At 46.3% G+C, this 22,316-nt stretch overlaps 1 non-coding gene across 1 annotated transcript; it reads left to right on the plus strand.

Annotated features, from left to right (window-relative positions):
* The first annotated feature begins 683 nt into the window (after window positions 1–683).
* Window positions 684–825, plus strand: LOC114609945. The gene has a single exon (XR_003709608.1). It is a non-coding gene; the product is annotated as a small nucleolar RNA SNORA48 (small nucleolar RNA).
* Window positions 826–22,316: the final 21,491 nt, after the last annotated feature.

Below are 22,316 nucleotides of genomic sequence, written 5' to 3' on the forward strand. Positions count from 1 at the left end.
TGGACGCTTATCTTGTTCCCGGGGTTCCCTTGGGCTCACTCTGGGGTGTACTAGTGACTCTTGGTCATCCATGGAACTCTGCAGCTTTTGTTGCACTGGGAGATGGGAACACAGGCTTTGGTCTATCTAGGGAAGTTGTGCCTCTGAGAATTTCTAGTGTTAACTGCTCAGAGAAACATGCCCTATTATTCTTTATTTTTAAGCATCCTGTGAACTTCTAGAATTGATTGTATCTCTTCAGTTTTTGTCCTGAAAGAGATTGCTGACAGCTGGATCTATGCTGCCTCTGAGGACAGTCCCATAAAATGTATGACATGCATGGAGCACACACATTGACGGCCCTGCCTTCATGTCTGATGGATTAGTAAGACACTCACACTGCTTTGTATTCCATAAGATGTAAGAGCCCACATCCAACACTGACTTCTAGGATGTCAACCACCTCCACATCTTTCCTACGGTGGAAAGACGGCCAAGCTTGTGTTTTGTAACCAATCTCAGATACTCTTTTCTCTTTCAGACTTCGGCATCAGAGAGACATGCTGGGGTGGGGTATGCCTATAGGTTTACAGTTCATGTCTGAGGGAATACTTAGGTGTTTTATCCAAGAGTCTACATGTTCATGTGTTTTATTTACAAATATTGTTGTATAATTGTAGGTAACAATTAAGAAAACTCTTCTACCCCCCTGGCGACGGGCAAAGAGACACCATGTTGGTGATGTTACTCTTCTATCAGTCAGGGGCAGAGCAGATGGCAGTCCCTGCTCATCTAGCTGGATGCCTGTCTTGGTGGCATAAGCTATCTTATGCCTAGGACTCATAAAAATCAAATCATCAAATCAAATCCAGACAGCACAACTCCGGAGGGAGACAGTCACCACAACATGAGAAGCTGTTTTAAAGAATTGCAGCATTTGGAACGTTGAGAACCACTGGCTTAGAGTTAATAATCCACTGATCTCTTTATCATTTAGCACTTAAAACATCGTGTTGTAGTTGTAAGCAAAACATACTCTCATAGGCTGCAGAGTGACTGTCATCTCTCCGATGACAGTCTAGTGCAGGTAATATTGAAGTTTCTCTAGCTCTGAGTATTTTAATTGACAATTTTATTGATGTGCTATATAAGAGAAGAAGGAAAATTTTACCTTATCCTTGTGAGCACAGAAGGAGAAGCAGCAGCAGAAGCTTGAGTGGCTTGCTCTTGCAGTGAGAGACAGTTTGACCACGTCCCTTCTAGGCCGTCACACAAGGTCCTGAAGGCGTGGTTGGGTGGAGCAGGAGGAACACAGGAATGAGGACTGCTCTTGAACCGAAGTCTGAGTGTAGTGAGCATGCCCTGCTGTGCAGGCTGCTGGGAGGGAGAGCTCGCCCTCAGAGGCTGGGAAGGAAGGGTCCTTTCCTAAACCAGTCTGAGAGTAGCAGGCAGGGTTAATTCACTTTCAGAGGGCAAGGGCGTTTGTTGTCGTGGTATTTGTTCCTGTTTGTTTCCCTTTCACTTTTTGACTTTTCAGAATACAGTTGAAGCAAAAAACTTTTAAAAAGCCTGCTTATAGCTGTAATCTTCCATGAGACTGTTCTGTAAGTAAATCGTGTGAGTATGTACAGCAAATAACGCATGTCCTAAATATATTCTCAGAGTCCCAAAGAGCTGAAGGGAAGTGTTTGCCCCTCTCGAGTGGCGAGGATGGATGAGATAATGCTGTCTCTGAACATTTCTGAAGCTGTCAGTATGCGGTGCGATTGTTATCATTGTGCTTAGGAGCCCGCAGGGGGACGCGATGGTGCCTTCTTAAGCTTCTCTGTGACATTCTTGGTTCTACTGGTGTCTTTTTTCTTCTGCTCCATGGCATTCTTGAGGCTTGAGAGCAGGGAAGTAGACAAATGGACCCCTGTAGACACGACCCGACATTTCAGAGAGTGCAGACATAGTGATGCTGTACCTGACAGGCATCGTGTGTGAGGAAAAGACACCCAGACCGAGTGTTGTGGATTCCAACCTCACGAGACATGAATTTGCAGCTTATAAAAGGAAAATGTAGTTTGGATGCAAAGGTGATAAAATTGAATCAAAAATTAGAAGTAAACCTTAAAATAATGTATGCATTTATGGTTTCGAATTTTATATATTCTCTGCTGCTTGAAAGTGATGAGCCCCAGAGCAAGCATAACTCATCCCTTCCTGCTTACCCGGTGCTTTCTGTCCGGGACCGTGCTGCTAACATTCCTCCCATTATGTATGTTGTGTGGTGGAGTTACAGTCACTGTGGGAATCATCATTCAGAGTTTTGATGCATGGGTTTCTGGAATCTTTACAACAAATATGAATTAACATATTACCCTTCCCTATTTTCTTGTACCAAATTTAAGCCCATCTGTGGTAGATGCTGTTCTAGCTGTGAAAGAGATATTTTGTAAACAGTGCAGGATGTAGCCATCGAGCCATGACCAGGCTCTGGGACGCACTACAGCACCGGCTTCATCGTTCCATTGTTTCACTTGGAACCTCAGGGCCTTAGCTGCGGCCTGCGGCCTGCAGGGCTATTGGTCAGCACACCTCTGCAAGGCCACTGGCCAGCATACCTGGGGGAGCCTGGGCCTGCATGCTAACCGCTGGTCAGTACACTTTGGGGGTTTCCAGGCTCCTCCCCCCCCAAAAAAAGTTTGCTGTCTTGGAAATGCCCTGTAAAACACTTGGCTTTATTTAACTCTGTGCGAGCATATATATCATTGAGTTTCACTTCCTCGGCCCTCACTGCCTCACTCCAGATAGTTTCAGTTTGGTGTCACATATGTGCGTATGAGAAGGTTTCAGGTTTGAGATTCAAGGGTGACATCGAGACAGATTTGCCATATGTTACATAGGTATGTATGTGTGTACGTATTTATTTATAGTTACAATTTTATACTATATGCATTTACATATTAGAAAAGAGATTAATGCCACAGATGGACAGGCAACAGCACACAGGATCTCCAAGGAGGGCTCAGACCAGCACGGTGGAGTAAAGTCCCTTCTTATATACGTTAGAGGAGGGGGAGGGGAACTGGATAGAAAGGTTTGCCATTTTGGCCCCAGTTGGCCTTATCTAGGATAAGCAGTGAGTAGTCACAGACGTTAGGTCACGGTCTCTCCGGGTTGGCCGTTACTGGGGCTGGTGAGGAGAGAAGATGTCTCGAGAATCAGGTCTCTGGTTCTAGAGATCAGATTGCCTTGGCCAGATCACCTTGGATTCTGGAATCATCAGAGTTCAACCAAAATGGAGGAGCTTTTCAAAAAGTGGTGGGACCTCGGCTCACAAGATACATGTGTGAAGGAGATATGTCTGTCTATGTAAGTCTAACTCTGCAGGCGAGAGAGCGTCTTTGTCTTTGATCCTCCCCACCCCAGGCCTCCCTCCTCATAGACTTGCCTGTACGTCACCCATATATTCCTGTTTAGGTGTATTTACGGTTATAGTCTGCCCATGAGAGAGTGTAGTATTTGACTTTGAGTGGCTTATTTCACTTAACACCAAAGTCCCCAGTTCCACCCATTTCCCTGCAGACGACATCGTTCGGTTCTCTACAGCCAGCTTCAAATCTGTTACCCAGCACGTTGCCTTTGTCCACTCATCGGCTGACGGACATCTCACTGGCTCCGTATCTTGGCTGTTACGGGTAGTGCTGCAGTAAACGCGAATACAGCTTTATCTCCTATGGAGATGGAAGGAGACTCTGGCATCCGCGCAGCCGCGAGCAGCCGCAATGGGTTGATCACGTTTGCCGCACTGTGTCTGAGTTCTGTTTAGACCGTTTAGGACTGCACACCACTTTGATTTCCTTTGCTTTTTAAAAATGAGGTAAGTGCTGGAAACAGACTTTTGTACAGCTGTTTACTGTGGGCGACACTGCAAACTCATTGACGTTTCTCACATCAGGAGGTAGAGTCTATAATACAGTCTCCGACTCCTCGGGTCCGGGCTGGATAGACACCTAATTCTACTCAATAGAACAGAACTGCCCATCTCAGAGTGAGGCCATTGAAAGTGACCATACGTATGCCCAGCTGTCTCTGGGCCTCCAGACCCAGCCACCATCCCTGAGGAAACCTGAGCCCTGTGGAGAAGCCGTGCTGCAGTCCAGGCCCCAGCCAATCCATCACATCATCTCCTGAGGTGTAAGGAGCAGGTTCCCAAGCAACACCATCTCCTGACAGCCCAGAACCACGAGCGTATTGCAGTTAGAGGAACAGTGTCGCGTTGGAGCGGTGGCTAAGCAGTAGTGGCTGAGACCATCATCACGTGCTGCGCCTGGAGGGGTTTCTGGGGGTGCAAAGGTAGGATTCTTCCCTAAAGAGTAACAGATGATTCTAGAAAGATTCGTGAGAGAACTGTTACCAGGGAAGAAACAAGAACAAGTCCCATTTAAGAGCCACACGATACAGACTCTACACAGGAGTGTTCACTTTTAGTTACTGTGTCAATAGGGGCTTAGTGATCTGGAAGTGAAACAGGCTCTGGAGCCAGTTCACCTTGCTGTCTACCTCCTGCCACTTGTCAGGTTCTGCCCTTCCCCTCGCCTAGACTCGGAGGCTGAGACCTGCGCCGTGAGAGCTGGTTGCATCCCGTCTCGGTGCTCCTTTCCCTTGTAGTGTACTCAGACCTTCACTACCTAAAGTTCTCAAAGCAGTGTGCTCTCTGCTAACTGGTTCATCATGTTCTTTCATCTGGCTTTTTTCTCCTTTCCCCTAGTGGTGTGCGTGTGTGTGTGTGTGTGTGTGTGCGTGTGCGTGCGCGTGTGTGTTCTCCTTACTGTCTCTTCTTACTAATTACACTTTCACAGTGTTTCCTCTGCCTTCACACTACTGTCCGTTCCAGGCATTCCTGCTCTCAGCTGCTTCCTTTAAGTCTTGCCTAAGTGCTGCTCCCTGGCAGCATGCTCCAGATGTTCTGAACATATTTTCCCAAGTCGAAAGCTGCTCAGTCCCCTATATGTACATGCCCATCTGTATCTTCCAGTCACCTCTACGTCACTGGCCGTCAGATGTCTATGTCTAAGTATCTTTTTTTTCTCTTTTTTAAGTTTTAAATATATATATATATATATATATATATATGTGTGTGTGTGTGTGTGTGTGTGTGTATACATATATATAGTATATGCACTATATATGTATATGCTATATATGTGTGTGTGTATACATATATACATATATACACACACACACACATATACACACACACACATATATATATATGGTGGAGTTACTTTATAACAGAGAAATGATATCTCAGTAGACATCAGAGACTAGTGAAAGAAAGACCCAGTTCTGAGAATGGGTTATTTGTTGCTCCTCAGTGCCCCAGTTTCTCCTCCCACCTCCCTCCCCTTTGCCTCTGAGAGGGGCGCCCTCTCCCCAGATATGCCCCTATCCTTATGCATCAAATCTCTGCAGGATTAGGTGCATCCACTCCCACTGCGGCCAGATGCGGCAGCCCTCTGCTACACTTGTGTAGGGGACCTCTGAACAGCCATGTATGATCTTTGGTTGGTGGCTCAGTCTCTGGAAGCCCCCAGGGGTCCAGGTTAGTTGACACTGTTGGTCTTCCTGTGGTGTTGCCGTCTCTTTAAGGCCTGTCAGTCCTTCCCTTATCTCTTCACAGTGGTCCCTGACCTCTATCCAGTGCCATTATCTGCATCTGTCTCAGTCAGTTGCTGGGTAGAGGCTCTCAGAGGGCTGCTATGCTAGGCTCCTGTCTGCAAGCACAATGAAGCATTTAATAGTGTGAGGGATTGGTGCCTGTCCATGGGATGGGTCTCAAAATGGACTGCTCACTGGTCAGCCATTCCTTCAGTCTCTGCTCCATCTTTATCCCTGCATTTCTTTTAGACAGGAGCAATTTGGGGTGAAAAGTTTTGTAAATGGGTTGGTGTACTCATCCTTCCATTGGGTGTTGTGTCTGGCTCCTGGAGGTGGTTTCTCCAGGTTCCATACCCAACTTACCCCACACAAAGCCCAAGTCCAAATGGATCAAAGACCTCAACATAGAACCAGACACACTGAATCTAATAGGGGGGGATAGCCTTGAACACATTGGCACAGGAGAAAACTATTTCCTGAACAGAACACAGTGGCTTAGGAACTAAGGTCGAGAATTAATAAATGGGACTTCATGAAACTAAAAATCTTTAAGGCAAAGGACATTGTCAATAAACAAAACTGCAGTCTACAGACTGGGAAAAAATATTCACTAACCCTTCATCCTACAGAGGGCTAATATCTAAAATATATAAAGAACTCAAGAAGTTAGACTCCAAAAACCCAAATAACCCAATCAAAAACTGGGGTACCGAACTGTGATGGTTTGTATATTTTTGGCCCAGGCAGTGGCACTATTTGGAGGTGTGGCCTTGAAGTAGATATGTCACTGAGGGTGTGAGCTTTAAGACCCTCATCCTAGCTGCCTAGAAGCCTTCTCCTAGTGGCCTTTAAATGAAGATGTAAAACTCTCAGCTCCTCCTGCACTATGTCTGCCTGAACATTGCCAAGCTCCCACCTTGATGATACTGGATTGAACCTCTGAACATGTAAGCTTGAATCCCACTTAGAAAGGGGAACAAAACAGTCCTGGGAGGCAATGGGAGGGAGGGCCCTGCATGGGAATGAGGAGGGCTAGAGGAATAGGGGTGGAGGGTCAGGCGTGAGGAGAGCAGAGAGGGCCGGGAGAGTGAATGGAAATATGCAGCAGCCAGGGTCGGGGATGGATGGATTCTCTAGGAAGTCTCAGAGAGCCAGGATGAGGGAGGCTCCCAGAACTCAGTGCAGGCAACCTTAGGGATCTTTCCTAAATGCTAGAGGAACTGTCCCTTTCTACTTGAAAGCACCTGAGCCTATCATCGTTCCTCTCATTATCCAGCTCTTCTTTTTCTCTCTCTGACTTCCAGTCCTCTTGGATGACCTAGGACTGTGAAGTTATGGGTCCTGTGTTAGGGCATTACCGGATGACCATGGCATACTTGGTGAGTTTAATTTTGATCGCAGCCATCCCAGTGCTTGCTCCCTGGGCTCCTGAAAACAGTGGTTGTGGTGGCAGGAGCAAGGGTATGAGTGGGCGTGGCAAAAGAAGCTTGTTCTCTGGAGATCATGGGCACGAGTCCCTGAGTCTGAGGAGCCTGCCAGCTGCTCACATGGGTGTGTTTTTATAGCTGAATCTACAAGCTCCAAATAAAGATTTATTGTACTGGATGAAGTAATTAGAAGCTACCAAACAGAAATTGAGTCGCTCCTGTACACTGGGCATGGAGAAGGGCTTCTCCTGGGAATCCCTGGTAGTTCCATGATGAACAGTGATGGTTGATGAATAGCCATAACCAAAGCCAGCGGAGCAAAGAGCATCAGGCCATGTGAGGAGTCTCCCTTCTAAGTGAAGCTTTGGTTCTTTCCTTCAGCTAAAAAAATGGTCACTGTGCTTCTGTGGGGGGGGGGCTGAGGGAAATGTAAACCAACCTTTCAACTATGACTTTCAAGTCAGCTGTTTGTAAATGAAGCTGGCTTTGCAATTTAGGTGTATATGTGCATATATACATGCATTGCACATATATGTATTGTATGTATTTATAAAGTATATATATATATATATATATATATATATATATATATATATATGTCTCCTTGGTTGGTGACACTACCCCTACAGTATTACCCATAGGCAGGAAATACCCAGCAGAGCTGGAATGGAACCTGAGAACGATTTACATTGTTGGCTGTAGAAGCAATGGTTGCATTGCACACCTCTTTATTTTGGCATTAGGTGACAACTTCTTGTTAACATTTAACAGGTGACATCTTGTTAAATGGCAACAGAGCAGTGTCATCGTAGTGAGCTTAGATGTGAAGAAGGGTGACAACCGAGCTGAATGGCCACAGAGCTGTATTGCTGCGGCTATCGGCGTGTTGTCTCTTCACTCAGACATTGTTCACAGGGATCCTCATCTCAGTGAGTTCCTCAGTAAGCCCTGTCAAGATAGCACGCGGCAGGACACTGTGCTGAAGAAGCACTGTGTGGCTTCTTGTTTCCAGTCTTTTCCTGCACTCTACTGCGTGTGTGTGTGTGTGTGTGTGTGTGTGCACGCGTGCAAATGAGTGTGTTTCCTAAAGTAACCAGTGGCAGACATCCCAGAGAACCTTCCAGTGAACAGCTATGCTGCAAAGCACATGCCTGTAAATGCTTCATCACGTAAGCTGACCTGCACAGTTCCCCAGTGAAGTGTGTGGTGACCATGTTCCTACAAACAGCACATCCAGTAAGGCACTTTTTAGGACAACCTGAGGCATGGTCCCCTCCAGGCAATGGCTTCCGGTAACACCCTGGGGCTCGCTGGAAAGCCCCTGACAGGAAGCTGCAGTGACCTTTGCTGCCATTCATCTGGCCATGTCACGTCCTTTCCATCCTCGTGACAATCTCCTTGGGTGCCTTTCCTTGGGCACCCTGTCTCAGTTCTGGAGTTCAGGGCTGCTTCTGATGCTTGCCTTTCCTCTGAGCCCTGACTTTTAATCTCTCACCAGGATGCCTCCTTACTCAGGAGCTTTTTGTTCAGATGGCAGTGTGAGTATCATCTCCAGGCTGGACCTTACTAAACACACATCCTCTCAGAAACTCAAGTCATGAGATGATAAGATTCCTGACTGTGGTCATTGAACCATCAGTCTTGGGGTTCAAGGAAAAAATGTCTGTGCCTTTAAAGATCATCCCTCACCACCTCCTTTGAATTCGGAAGGAAGGCAGCCATCGGGGTTCATGGGGCTTTCAGAACCTGCATCTCCCTGTGTCTCTGCGCGCCGGGGCTCTGCACAGCACCATATTCCTCTCTGTGCGTAGAAGGAGACGGATAGATCCACCTCACTCATAGACAGCCCCCCCCCCCAATATCCCTTCTAAGAGTCACGATGGATCAAAAGAAAGGAAACACAGCAGGAACAGATTGGTATAGGCGATCCTCTTGATCACTTAACTCTGGGGTGTTTCCTGGTGAGGGGATTTGAGAAGGGCAGAGGGCTTATGTGTCCTGACTTTTGTTTTATGCTGTTTGTCAGCCTGCTGAATGCACTCTATATAGGAACAGAATAATTAAATCACAGCTAAACAAGTCTGCTGGAAACCTAATAAATGTGAGGGCTGGGGAGAGGAGCGAAGATCAAGTCAGGAGAAATCGAAACGAATAAAAATAGCAATTTCAACAGGTTGAAAGCAAATCCAAACTCAGAAATGAAAGAACCTAACTAGGGAAAGTGACAGGTGTTCAAACTGTAGTGGTTAGCATCTGAACCTATGGGTGCGGTGGTGCACTTGTGCACGTGAACCTACGGGTGCGGTGATGCACTTGTGCACCTGAACCTACGGGTGCGGTGATGCACCTGTGCACGTGAACCTTCGGGTGCGGTGATGTACCTGTGCACGTGAACCTACGGGTGCGGTGGTGCACTTGTGCACCTGAACCTATGGGTGCGGTGATGTATTTGTGCAAGGAGCCAAAATGAAGAAGAAACCAAAGCTTTTAAGGTAGAAACAGTGGGGAGAAAACGCACTGAAAGAGCAAACAGGCCGCCGGGAGCGTGTGAAGGGAGACTTCAAATGCAGACACTAGGAGTAAACGCTCTCTAAGTGCTGGACATTACAGAACCAGGCAAACTAAAGATAAATAGACAGGAAGACACAAAGCAAGGTGAGGGCAGGCACCGTCACCGTTCAGTGAGTCATCTGCTCTGCAGAGGCTCCTGGCTTCTGCTACTCTTGTTCCCAGGGTACCGTGACTTCTAGAAGGTTCCTTCCGTGCCTTGCATTTCCAAGTTGAGATTCTCTGCGCAGCACCGTTCAGGATTCCTTCAGGTCAAAGCTAAAGGTAGTAAGCATTTCCCCAAAGGCTCTGTCGCAGTGTCTAGTGTGCCTTGAGAAGGGCCGTCAGGCAGGTCTATCACGTGCCTCAGACAGACATCCAGGGGTAATACAGACTTCCTGCCCGCCTGTGCGACCTTGTGGTAAGTTCTTGGGGCCCCATCTCTTCTCCATCTACAGTTCAGACATGCCTGTTGTGTTGCCTGGCACCAGGTAGAAAGCAAGCTGGTGTTTACCAAACCCCCTATCACCCACAGTAGAAAAGTGTTTCACACTGTGACTTGTCGTGCATGTATGCACATCTATATAACGGCAGAGGAAATTGTGTTATTGTGTCTGCATCCGACCACCCATCCATGTATAGATCGGCATCTGTATAATTGAAGGACAATGAGAAAGATGCTTCTGACTCTTTCTTTTAACCCTTTTAACGTCTTGTTTTACCTTATGTAGCTGTGTGTCTGGCTTCCCAGCAGCTTCTTACTATCTCATCCAGACTTCCCATCAAGCCGACTCAGCAAGAGCTTGGAGAAGCACAGCCAGGAAAGGGGCCCCTTGGGGTGGCTGGGGTACTGCACATCTACAAATGCACAACTGTTTCCTGTTGCGGCTGAGCTCCTCCCTACACCGTGCTCCCCAACACTGGTAAAGAGCCTTTTACATAAGGGCAGCAGCTGCATTCTACAGAGGAACTCACAGTCTAGGCTAACCTTGAGCTTGTGGAGAGCCTCCTTGAGACAAGATATCTTTATGTAGCTCAGGAAAGCCTGGAACTAGGCTAACACTGTGAAAGGCTTCTGTGAGCTGTGGATTAGGATATCACTTTTCATCTGTCACTCAGCTCCATCATGGGCAGAGAGAGAGCCTGAGCCTCAGAGCGCTGAGTGTCCTCTCATGGCAATCGTACCTAGTTTGTAGGCAATCAGAGGATCAACATTGCTATACCATGCTCTTCATCCACCCAGCCGAGAACCCTGTTCAATGTCTCCTGTCTCTCTTGTCTACTTGTCCTTAAGACTAACTCTGACGTGTTACCTCTGATGACGTTTCCTGTGCCCACTCCTGCTTGGTACAGATTCTACATTGGCTGAAGTCCCAGTCCTCACACCAGACCAAAACCATGCCTACCTGGTGTTCACACTGAGGCTCCAGCATGTGTTACAAGTGCTTGGACGTGGTCACTCATCCTGATGGGACTCCTGTCTTCCCACACGCCAAGGGCTCAGAAAGGTGCACATATGGAATCTGATGCATTTCAGTAGGGGCCAAAGTCCTCAGGGCTGGGGCGCACAGGCTCTCTGAGCAGAGACTGAAGGGAGGTCAGTGGGGCTGGAGTGCAGTTCCCATAATACCTGGATGTAGGGGAGGAGTTCAGGCCCCTTGTCTGTAAGCAGACAGAAATGTTCAAGATCACTGAGCATGCTGAAGCCTAGAGTGCCCTCTGGTGGCCATTCAGATTGGTTCTCTAGGGTGTACTTCGGGCAAGCCACAGAGCAAAGAAAGATGAGCATTTTGGATGCAACTCCAATTTGAATAAACTTTGAAACAGGCACCCCAGGGGTGTCTGGGAATTTATTTTAGACTTGGCAGTACCCATTTTCCCAGCCTGAATTGGTGTCTTAGTTAAGGTTCCATTGATGTCACAGATACCATGACCAAGGCAACTCTTCTAAAGGACAACATTTAATTGGGTCTGGCCTACAGATTCAGAGAGTCAGTCCAGTATCATCATGGCAGGAAGCAAGGCAGCATACAGGCAGACATCATCCTGGAAGAGGTGAGAGGTCTACATCTTGATCTGAAAACAGCCAGAAAAAGAGAATGTCTTCTGCACTGGGCAGAGCTTGAGCACTAGGAGGCCTCAAAGCCTGCCTATACAGTGACACACTTCCTCCAACAAGGACACACCTATTCCAACAAGGGCATACCTCCTAATAGTGCCACTTCCCATGGGCAAAGCATATTCAAACCACCACAGTCAGAAACCAAAGGACTCAGTGTGTAGTATCATGCACATAGCCTGGAGTCATACAGTAGTGGGAATGGGGTAACCTGGGTCAAATGGCTCTGGATCCAAAGGCTGTCTGGAACAAAGACTGTCTTTGTTGCATAATGGGCTTGCCCTGATAAAGCCAGCACTCTTGGCAGGGAATGGTGCAGGTCTTAGACCCAGAAGAAGTACCTGGTACTTCTGGGTAATGGGTGGGAAAGAGGGGTACTTATTGATTCAAAAATCCATCTCATCAGGCAGAGAGAAAGATATGAGGAGAAGAGTGGCCCCACATGGCCAGCTTGGCCTGGCCTGCCATGCTGGGGGCTCAACTACTCCCAGGTTTTGGCACCAAGATAATAGATTTTCTTCACAATAGAAATAAGCCAAATTGCAAGTTAAAAAGGCAGGTATATTTGTCAGTGGGCTCCCAGGCCTTGAGACAGGAAAAACTCACAGGCAGGCTATGGTGGGGAAGTTTTTTTAATGTATTATAGGCAAAGGAAAATGCAGTGTCTGCCACATGCTAGGCTTGTGCCCAGGTATGGTCACAGAAGGTGGGGATTTGGGTGGCTATCAAATTCAGGGGAGGGATTTGCAACACCTGTCAGGAATGCAGAACTGGTCTTTTGGTGCCTTTTCTCCATTCAGAGGCTTTCTAAGCAGGCAGGGTTGGAGAGAGGGGGAAGAATGGAGCTTATCAGACCATGAGGGAGTGGGGCAAGCCAGTGGCCCCAGCAGAACACTTCTGTTGGCAATGGCTGTGCTTTTGGAGCTGAATCAGATCAGAGGTGAGCCGGCGTAGCATTTTACACTCAGCGTTTGACCCAGGTTACCCCATTCCCACTACTGTATGACTCCAGGCTATGTGCATGATACTACACACTGAGTCCTTTGGTTTCTGACTGTGGTGGTTTGAATATGCTTTGCCCATGGGAAGTGGCCCTATTAGGAGGTGTGTCCTTGTTGGAATAGGTGTGTTCTTGTTGGAGGAAGTGTGTCACTGTGTAGGCTGGCTTTGAGGCCTCCTAGTGCTCAAGATCCCCCCAGTGCAGAAGACATTCTCTTTTCCGGCTGCTTTCCGATTAAGATGTAGAACTCGCCTCCTTCAAAAAATGCCTGTTTTGTTTATTTTTGTTGTTGTTGTTGCTTTGTTTTTGTTGTTGTTGTTGTTGTTTTGGCAAAGTTGGCCTAGCAGTTTTGACAACTGTTCAATGAAGAAGCCCACTATGGAGAGACAGGCTAAAGCATACACCCATGCAGGCACACACTGCATAAGCAGTGGCTGGGATTAGGGAGGGTTTATTGTTGTAAATGGAAATCAGGTGCGGTTTGTCTCTCTGCTTTAGATCTGTTCACTGTCACACTGGACAGGCGTCAGCTGGTAGAAATGGAAACACTGGTACTTATTGTCACTTTGATGCTTTCTCTGTGAAAGGAGAAGGTTTTGGTATTTTTAGAACTTCACACAGTTTGCCTTATCCTTGAGACTTCCACACCTGAGCTTCAGGGAAGCCCTGCTAACATTCACGTGACCACAAGCTCTGACTCAGCAATCAAGGTGTGGATGCTCTCACCGTGAGCGGTCTCCTGTCTTCTTTCAACTGCACCGCTCCTCTTCAGCTAAGCCCTGACAGACACCTGGGACCTACAGCTCTCCTTGATAGTTTGTCCATGCCAACAAAACGAAACAAACAAACAAACAAACCACTGGCAGAAATCCAGAGATCTCTGAGGACAAACCTCCATCTTTGACACATCAAAATCACAAATTTCTTGCCAGTGAGGTGTCTGTGGTTTCCTCTCACCCTGTGACTGAACCTAGCTGGTGGTCCCTTTTATCCAGACTTTTTCTTTCTGTGGAAGGATAGCTCTACTCCTGTGGGTGGTGACCTGTTTGGGGTCAAATATCAGATATTTATATTACAATTCACGATAGTAGCAAAAGTACAGTTATGAAATTGCAATGGGAAAGTGATATGGTTAAGGGTCACCACAACTTGAGGAACTGTACTAAAGGACTACAGCGTTAGGAAGGTTGAGAAACACTGTTTGACTCTCACAAGAGGCCTGTTAGCCAGCAGACCGTGGATAACGATCAAACCCACATCTGCTGGACGCACATAGGGAAGACACACAACAAATCAAGACACCCTCAAAAGTGTTTTCTATGAACTTCCTCCTTACTGAAAATGCCAGAGCATTTAAAAAGGATACTTATGTATCTCCTGAAGTCCAGGAAAGGAAGGAGGTGACGTGTATGTCACTAAGGAGAAGGCCACGGTGGGGAAGAGAATGAGGTGGAAGATTATGGTCATTGCATAATGTGTCAGTGAAGGGCTGTGCTGGGAACGAGCCCAGAGAGGGCTTTGTAAACAATGTATCTGAAGCAAAGACCAAAAGAAGGAGAATGGGTTTCTCCTTTTAGACCAGTGTTGATGATAGTATGACAGGGATTGTGACATCCTCCACAGCATCCCTAAAAGTGCTTCCGGTCAGGTAGCAAACACTTGGTGGCTGGGGCACAGATTAGCTGTCAGCATTCTGTCTCCTAATGGAAGCTCCTGCCCAAGCACTGTCTCTAATACTGGTGGGGTCATCAGATGCACATTCAGCAAGAGCAATGGTGATCACATGTGACACAACATGTCAGAGGCAGCCCTGCTTATACACTGAAGGCCTAAAATCAACAATAGGCCTGACATACATGCCTGCTAGCACCAAGTCTTGGGTCTCTGTGAAAAAACACTGAAACAGATAGCTATAAGATATTGTAAACAGGCAACTTTGGTGGAAATTTACCACATGAATAAGAACTTACAGTCATAGAACTTATAGTCATAGACCTTGTAGATAGGTAGCCTTGGTAGATAGTGCCAACTTATATAAGGACAAGTGAATCATAGGCAGAGTCATAGTGATCTGTCCCCTGAACCTTCACCCAGCTGATACTTTGTTCTGGAAGATATTTGTATCCCCCCTGAACACCTACGCTCCTGTGTCATCCCCTTCCCCACATCCTGCCTTTTTGTATATATAACCCGTGTGTGAAAAAGTAAAAATTGTGATTTGATCAGATTATAGACAGATCTCCATTTCTTGTGTTCACCTGTTTCCCCCATCTTCTCTTTCAGGTGATCTCCCCGGACCCCTGTTTAATGCCCTGCTAGATAGGACAACAACAGAGGCAGCGCCAGGAGGACAGGCTGAGACCAATAGGACACACTGTGCAGAGGTGAAGGCCAGACTTTCTATTCCTAGTACTTAAAATATGTTTGACCCAGGGAGTGGCACTATTAGGAGGTGTGTCCTTGTTGGAGGAAGTGTGTCACTCTGTAGGCAGCTTTGAGGTCTCCTAGTGCTCAAGCTCCACCCAGTGCAGAAAAGAGTCTCTCTTCCTGTCTGCCTTCAGATGAAGATGTAGAAAGCTCAGCTCCTCAGCACCATGCTTGCCATATGCTGCCATGTTCCTGCCTTGATGATAATGGACTGAACCTCTGAACCTGTAAGCCTGTCCCAGTTAAATGTTGTCCTTATAAGAGTTGCCTTGGTCATGGTGTCTCATCAATGGTTCACATCAATGAAACTCTAAGATACCAACTCAGGCTAGAGAAATGGGCAGTATTATGGGATGTAGCCTTGTTGGATCAAGTGTGCCCTGTGGGCGTGGGCTTTGAGACCCTCCTCCTAGCTGCCTGGAAGACAGTCTGCTTCTTTGGCTTCCTTTGAATGAAGTTGTAGAACTCTCAACTTCTCCTGCACCTTGCCTGCCTGGAAGCTGCCATGTTCCCACCTTGATGATAATTGAACAGGACAATATATAGGGGGACAACTCCAATGTTCAGCTGCAAATGTTATTTAAAAATGGAACCGAAGTAAAGATGTGTATGACAAGCAAATCTGTAGATTCCATCCCAGAAAATCCACCTTTTAAAAACAGGAGATTGTGAGAAAAAAAGAAGCTTCCACCTTGTATGCGTGTGGGCAAACGCTCAAGACTAGGTCAGCAGCAGAGGAAAGCTCATGGCTGTCACAATAAAATGGTAAAGTGACTGAGAAGAACACAGCGGCATGAGGGAGGTGATCAAGGGGCTGCTCTGATAGTTTCACAATTTCTTCAAGGTATTAGAGTATTAGTCACAGGAAGATTAGAAGTCAGTAATAAACACATACTGCAGAACCACCAAAACATTCCTAGGAAAAGATGGACAAAGATATGGTACCTCTGTGTTAGTTACATATCTGTTGTATCACAAGCAACATGGCTAGAGAGACTTGGAGAAATGTGGCAGGTACCTGGAACAGAGGCTGGAGAGCACTTTCCTTTAGGCTAGAACACAGAAGTAATTTCAGGCAGGAATCTAAATTTTAGGCTAGAACAAGGAAGTAGGCTTCAGACATGAAAATGACTTTGGGCTAGGACAGGGAAGTAGGCTCAGATATTTTGGTCATCCTGATAAGCCCTTAGACACAGTGGCCATGTGAGTGTTCACATAATTGTGTTTAATGCCTTGATTGTTCTCTATTTGTATCTATTGTCTTGCTTTTTCCTTGACTATTTACAGCTATTATATTGCTAGGCCCTCAACCTAGATCTGACCTTAATACATGCATGGTATAAAAGCAAAAAGGAGGAGGGGGATCCGATAAGGGGTTCTAGGGAAGGGAAATGGGGAAAGGGGATGACATATGAAATGTAAATGAATAAATTATCCAATAAAAAAAGGAAGCCAAGAGTGACCCTTAAGTGGTACAAGGCCCAGGACTGCCCTTAAAGACATCCTTCCTGAAGCAAGACTCCACCTGCAGGCTCCATAGCCTTTCAAACAGCATCGTCAACTGGGACCAAGGGTTCAGGACTTGAGCCTGTGCATTGGATTGTATTTGGATGAAATTTTAAAATAGGCAAAACAAAACAAAACTTAGTGACAAAGTTGTCACCCTGGGTGAGGAGACTGACTGGAGAGAAAGAAGGAGGTGGCATTACCACTGGGCACACGGTGCTTTGACCTCAAGTGTGGGTTTGTAATGCTTAATCTGTTGTGTGCATTAGTGAGCCTACTGAGGGTCTGTAATGTTCAATCTGTTTGGGAGTATTCATAATTCTACTGTGTGTGGGTCTGCAATGTTCAGTCTGTGGCATGCAATAATGAGCCTACTGTGGGTCTGTAATGCTCAGTCTGTTTGCATGCATTTGTGAGCTCACTGATTGATAATAGTAAGATTTAGTAGCTTTTTTAAAGGAACATTTAAAAACAAACAAACAAACAAACAAAGACAAACCAAGCAGGATGTTTCTCAGAGAAGAGAGAAGGAAAGAGTAGAGTAAGTGCCCTAAAGACTCTAGACTTACGACAAGGCTGTAGTAATTAAGGCTGTGTAACATCTAGAGAGAGACAGACAATTGGGTCGGCCTTGACTAGAATACAGAGGGCAGAAATAACCACCCACGTTTATGGATTATGGGTCATAGGAAGAATGAAATATTCAGGAAATGGTATGGGGGCAGTTGGTGTCTATATGAAGACCAGTGACTTTTATCACACTCTACAAAAAGGAAATCTTGGGCCATCATATGACAGCAGAAAGTTTGAAAGGTTTAAGATAAAATACAGGAAAATACTAGTCAGGAGCAGTGGGGGCTTATCAAAAGAGAAGATTATGCTGTGATCACATAAGATGGAAATGGCTCTTCATCAGGAGATACCACAAGGAGAGGAGACAAGCCACAGACTGAAAGATGCTAGCAACACATGTATTCAACAAAAATAGTGTCTAGGGCAGAGGATATGCTGATGGAGAGACATCCACCCCATAAAAGATACTGATGACAGACCAGAGAAACAATTCAGTGAGCCATCAAGTTTACTGTGGTCCTCACAACAGCCTGAGTCCCTCAAGGGTAGCTGCATCACCAGAAAGCCCAGCCTAGCATAGGTGATTCACGAGAGCTCCATGCCAAAGGCAGCTTAGTTAATGGGAGACTGTCTCTCCTCAGCCATTGGAACTGCTTATATAACCTCAGGCAGAGGACTTTGAATCTTGTAGGTTTCAGGATTTTCTGCATCTTTTAAGTTTCCTTTAGTTGGATCTTGTATGTTTTACTTATTTCCCAGGTCCCTGGATCCTCTCACTTTGCTCCAGGATGGAGTGTTTGGAAGTGTTCTTCAGTTTGGAAGAAACAGCTACCTACACAGGAACTAAGAAACCTTTAAAAGGAAAAGGAAGTGAAGGAGCTCAGTGGAAAAGCAGTCAGTGGTGAAGCCACTAGCAGATGAACTGAACTACTAAAGGGAAAATTCTCATAAGGAACTGGGAATGTGTAAATTAAGATCACAGTGAGATGCTTTGTACCCACTGACTGGGCAGAAACAGCTCCAGACGCTCAGTATCTGTAAGAATGTGGGTGACGCTGCTGGGAGGTCAGAGCCCAGCCACTGTGGACATCAGTCTGGTGACATCTTGCTACAAAGTAGTTTTGCTGTACACACAGTCCAGCATTTTCATTCCTAGGTATATCTCTAAGAAATTACTATACATACTGAGGACTTTTAATGTAACGTATACATTGTAGATATTAGTAACAGCTGATAACTGGAAAGAATAGGAAAAAGTAAGTTGCACAATGTGTTGCAAACTTCGTTCTCTGTTGTGTTGCTGCCTTGTGGCCATCAAGAACAATGCACTGACTTCATGGAAACCGGGAGGGAAGAGTGTAGTAAGTGGTAGAGAAACCTCCTAGAAGCAGAGAGGGGACCCAACTGTCAGCTGCTGATGGAGCTGTGTCTGGAGTTTATTTCTGGGCTTAGGTGGCTCAGATTGCTTTGGTGTATACAGATGATGTGAGAGGTAAAGTCAGTGAGGAGCAGAGTCATGGACTGGGAAGGGCTCTCAGATCGAAAGCTCTGCTCCCACCCCAGACAGACAGCTCATGTGGGGAAATGGGCCTGGGGCTGTCTCAGGACCTGGGCGATGGAGGGAGTCAGTGTCCATCTTCCATCTCCTACCTCAGAAGGTTTCTGGTCACTAGCTCCAGGCACAGCCAGGATCCCTTCATCTCTGTATCTGTATTCCAGGGCTCTACTTACACTCAACCTCTGTGCGTATCAATATCCTGGCATTTCACAGTAGTGAAAATCAACTGGTTACAGGAAAAGAAAGCAAATACACTTAGGGAAAAAACGTGAATTTCGGGAGACTATATGAAGTGTCTTGGCAGTTGTATGATATTTATGCATAAAACCAAAGAACACAGTGTTCAAAGATGCATCCATGTCTAATAACGTGAGGTAGAAAGCAGAGCAGAGAGCAGAAAACCTGAGGTTAGGAGGAACGTGTAGGTGGCTTCGGGTGATGTTCCTGCTCTATAACTTGTGTATTTGCATATTTAGCAAATATCAAATATTACAATCAAATATTCCCATATAGATTATTACCTATAACATTAAATTTCTGTCCAGAACAATTGGAGAAAACAGACAGAAACTCCAGAAATAAGCTGTCAGGCTCCTAATCTACTTAATGCAATGAGCAGCGTTATGGTTGTGGGAAGTTACTCTAGTGTCTTGTTCCTCAGTGTTTACATCTGTTAAATGGGAACTGTGAAAATGTGTTGTTATCCTGATTGCTAAATGCATCTATAGAGAAACAGCCCACAGCAAAGTTGGACAATGAGCCTTTGCCAAGGATCGGCTTGCATCTGAGGGTCAGCAATTTAGCACCCATTGGTCTCAGTTTTCTTATGTGCAAAAGAATGTGGGAGGTGGGATTGTGGAAAACAGAATATGTCTTGTCAGTGACATACACAGCACACTGGATGTTTAATAGTATGATGTAACGTTCTAATTTAGCCTACCAGATTTCCTAATTTGGAAACTAAAGAACTAATTTCATGGTGAAGACCAGACATGAAGAAATTACCACATGGGGAGCAGGCGTGTTCCCCAAGACAGAAAGGTGTCTTCACATGGAAACAAGCATGTTCCTCAGGACAGAGACATGACTTCATGGGGAGCAGGCATGGTCCGCAGGACAGCAGAGGCAACATGTGTGAGGGTCTTCCCACAGCCCTGTTGAGACTCTGTTTGAATTCCTGTTCAAATCACTTCATTCATGTGCTGTGCACCAATGTGGGGAGATGTCTGATTCTGGGTAGGAACAAGCACTGTCTTCCTCCTGTGCTGTTTCCAGGCCTCCTCCTCCTCCTCCTCTTCCTCCTCCTCCTCTTCTTCCTCCTCCTCCTCTTCTTCCTCATCCCCTCTTCTTTTCCTCCTCCTCCCCCTCCTTCTCCTCCTCCTTCCCCCTCCTCCTCCTCCCTCTCTCCCCTTCTCCTCCTCCTCCTCCTCCTCCTCCTCCTCCTCCTCCTCCTCCTCCTCCTCGTCCTCCTCCTCAGCGTCAGCAAATGAAACTGAAACTCTTGACAAAATGGGAAGGGGCAGACAGTGAGTAGAGTGGGCCCAAGCTCAGGAAGATGCCACTGTCCTTCAGAGAGAAGCCCTGCCTGTGGCAGCTTGCTGACCTTTAAGGCCAGGAGCTGGCTCAGGTGACTGCAGAGGCTGGACTCTGGTAGGGATAAAATCTGGATCTGCTTCAGGGAGACAAAAGTGTTTCTGCTTTTATACTGTGCCCCGCCCCCCTCATTTTTCTTTAAGGTGAATGTGTCCTTAGTTTTGATGTGGCTTTCCTGCTACCTTCATGGAGCTGTCGGTCAAGGTGGAGGCGAGCTGTATCTCATTTCCTTTTAGCTTTCTTTCGAGCTCTACCGCTGGAGCCAGAGTCCTTGCTGCTTCTCTGCCCGTCTGCACATGCAGCAGCGTTTGTCAATATTAAATTTAATTTGTGCTCAGAGCACTTCACTAACGGTGAAAACACAAAGCTCACTGAACTTTACCTTCCCTGTGCGTTCAGTCCAGCCGGCATTAGCAAACCTAATGAACGGCAAGCTTGCCCTACCCAAACGTAGGCCAGTTCTGTTGACTGAACACATTGTATGTTTAGAAACTGACCCTGTAAAACCCACTTGAAATTTATCTACCTCACGACCCAGTGACTCGCTTGTTCTTCTAGAATAGAATGAATTTGTGTTCAAGTGTCGATCCAGTGCGTCAACATTAGAGAGGTGAACATCAACAACAGACATTTATTGAGCGCCTATTGTGTGCAAGGCACTGTACTAGGTATGGGGCTACAAAGACAAAGGAGAGACAGCCCCTGCCCTCAAGGAGCTTACAATCTAGTCTAACAGACACATAGACAGACACAGGACAATCCAAGGTAGCATGTCATACTGGGCCACAAGTAGAAAACAAGACCTTAGCCTTATTTATTTTTTTGTTTTTGCATTTACATTTCAATACCCTGAGTAGGTGGGGGAGTGAGCTTTAACCAAGGACTCCCATGTGGTTCCAAGCCTTCTGGACAGTCTCACCTCTTTCCACTTGAGAATGTCTCTGGTATGTGCTAAAACCCAGGCAGTCTGTAGCTCTCCTCTCACCCCACCTCCTCAGGCTTTGGATTTTCATCTAGTTTTGTTTTGTTTTGTTTTGAGAAACTTCAGAGAGGATGACATTATAGCCTGCTTTGTCCAAGATGGCCCTACTTTTAGGACTTAAACTCCCTCTTCCCCTAGTCTAGGCCAGCCAGGGTCACATCTGCAGTACCCTGTCTTGTAGTGGGATCGACTCTTGGACCTACCCCTACAATGCTCCAGGAGGCTCTACACCGAACCCATTCTCTAGACAGGTCTTGAGTTACCAGCCCATCAGGAAGACCTGACCAATCCAACAGGTCCTGTGAATATTGAAGGCAGAAGGATCTGGAGAGGTTGATGGTGAAGACATGGGAGCTCAAGAGAGGCAGGAGGATGGAGGACATGACTACTCAGTGTGAAATGCTCAGAACCAAAGCTGGGACCTTTGTCAGGGTAGGACTCCTTCAGGGAGACCCAGAGTCACTCCCCAGGGTAAATATCTGGAGAGGTACAACATAGGTACACAGCACTGTCCGCATCCTAACTGAATTTCTACATTTCCTCTTACTTCCTACCACTCATTCACCTGCTAAAGGTCTTTGAAATGTGAAGACCGTGTTTATTTCAATATGAGGTTCTCTGTATCCATTCTGATGGGGGTTCAGATGGTTCAGAGGTGCCCTGTCTTTGGAACACGAGTCTGGCAGTTACTGTCTTTTTTCATTGGGTCTTACTGAGCTCTGTGCTCTCAGGACTTGTGTGTCCCTGAATTGATCTGTTTCTGTGCCCAGCCCTAAGGAGTATAGAGCAGGATGAACAGAGGAAAAGGGCCCAGCTCCCTAACACCCACTTATGAGAATGGCAATCACACAGCCAAGTCCCCATGCAGCACACTGAATATTTACCTCCTAATGTTCTTTTAATGTGCGCTTTCTTGGGTGAATATTTACTGTAGAATATTAAATGTGAGATTCCTCTTT

Source organism: Grammomys surdaster, unplaced genomic scaffold (genome assembly GCF_004785775.1).
Source record: "Grammomys surdaster isolate TR1022 unplaced genomic scaffold, NIH_TR_1.0 125996, whole genome shotgun sequence".
Lineage (NCBI taxonomy): Eukaryota > Metazoa > Chordata > Mammalia > Rodentia > Muridae > Grammomys > Grammomys surdaster.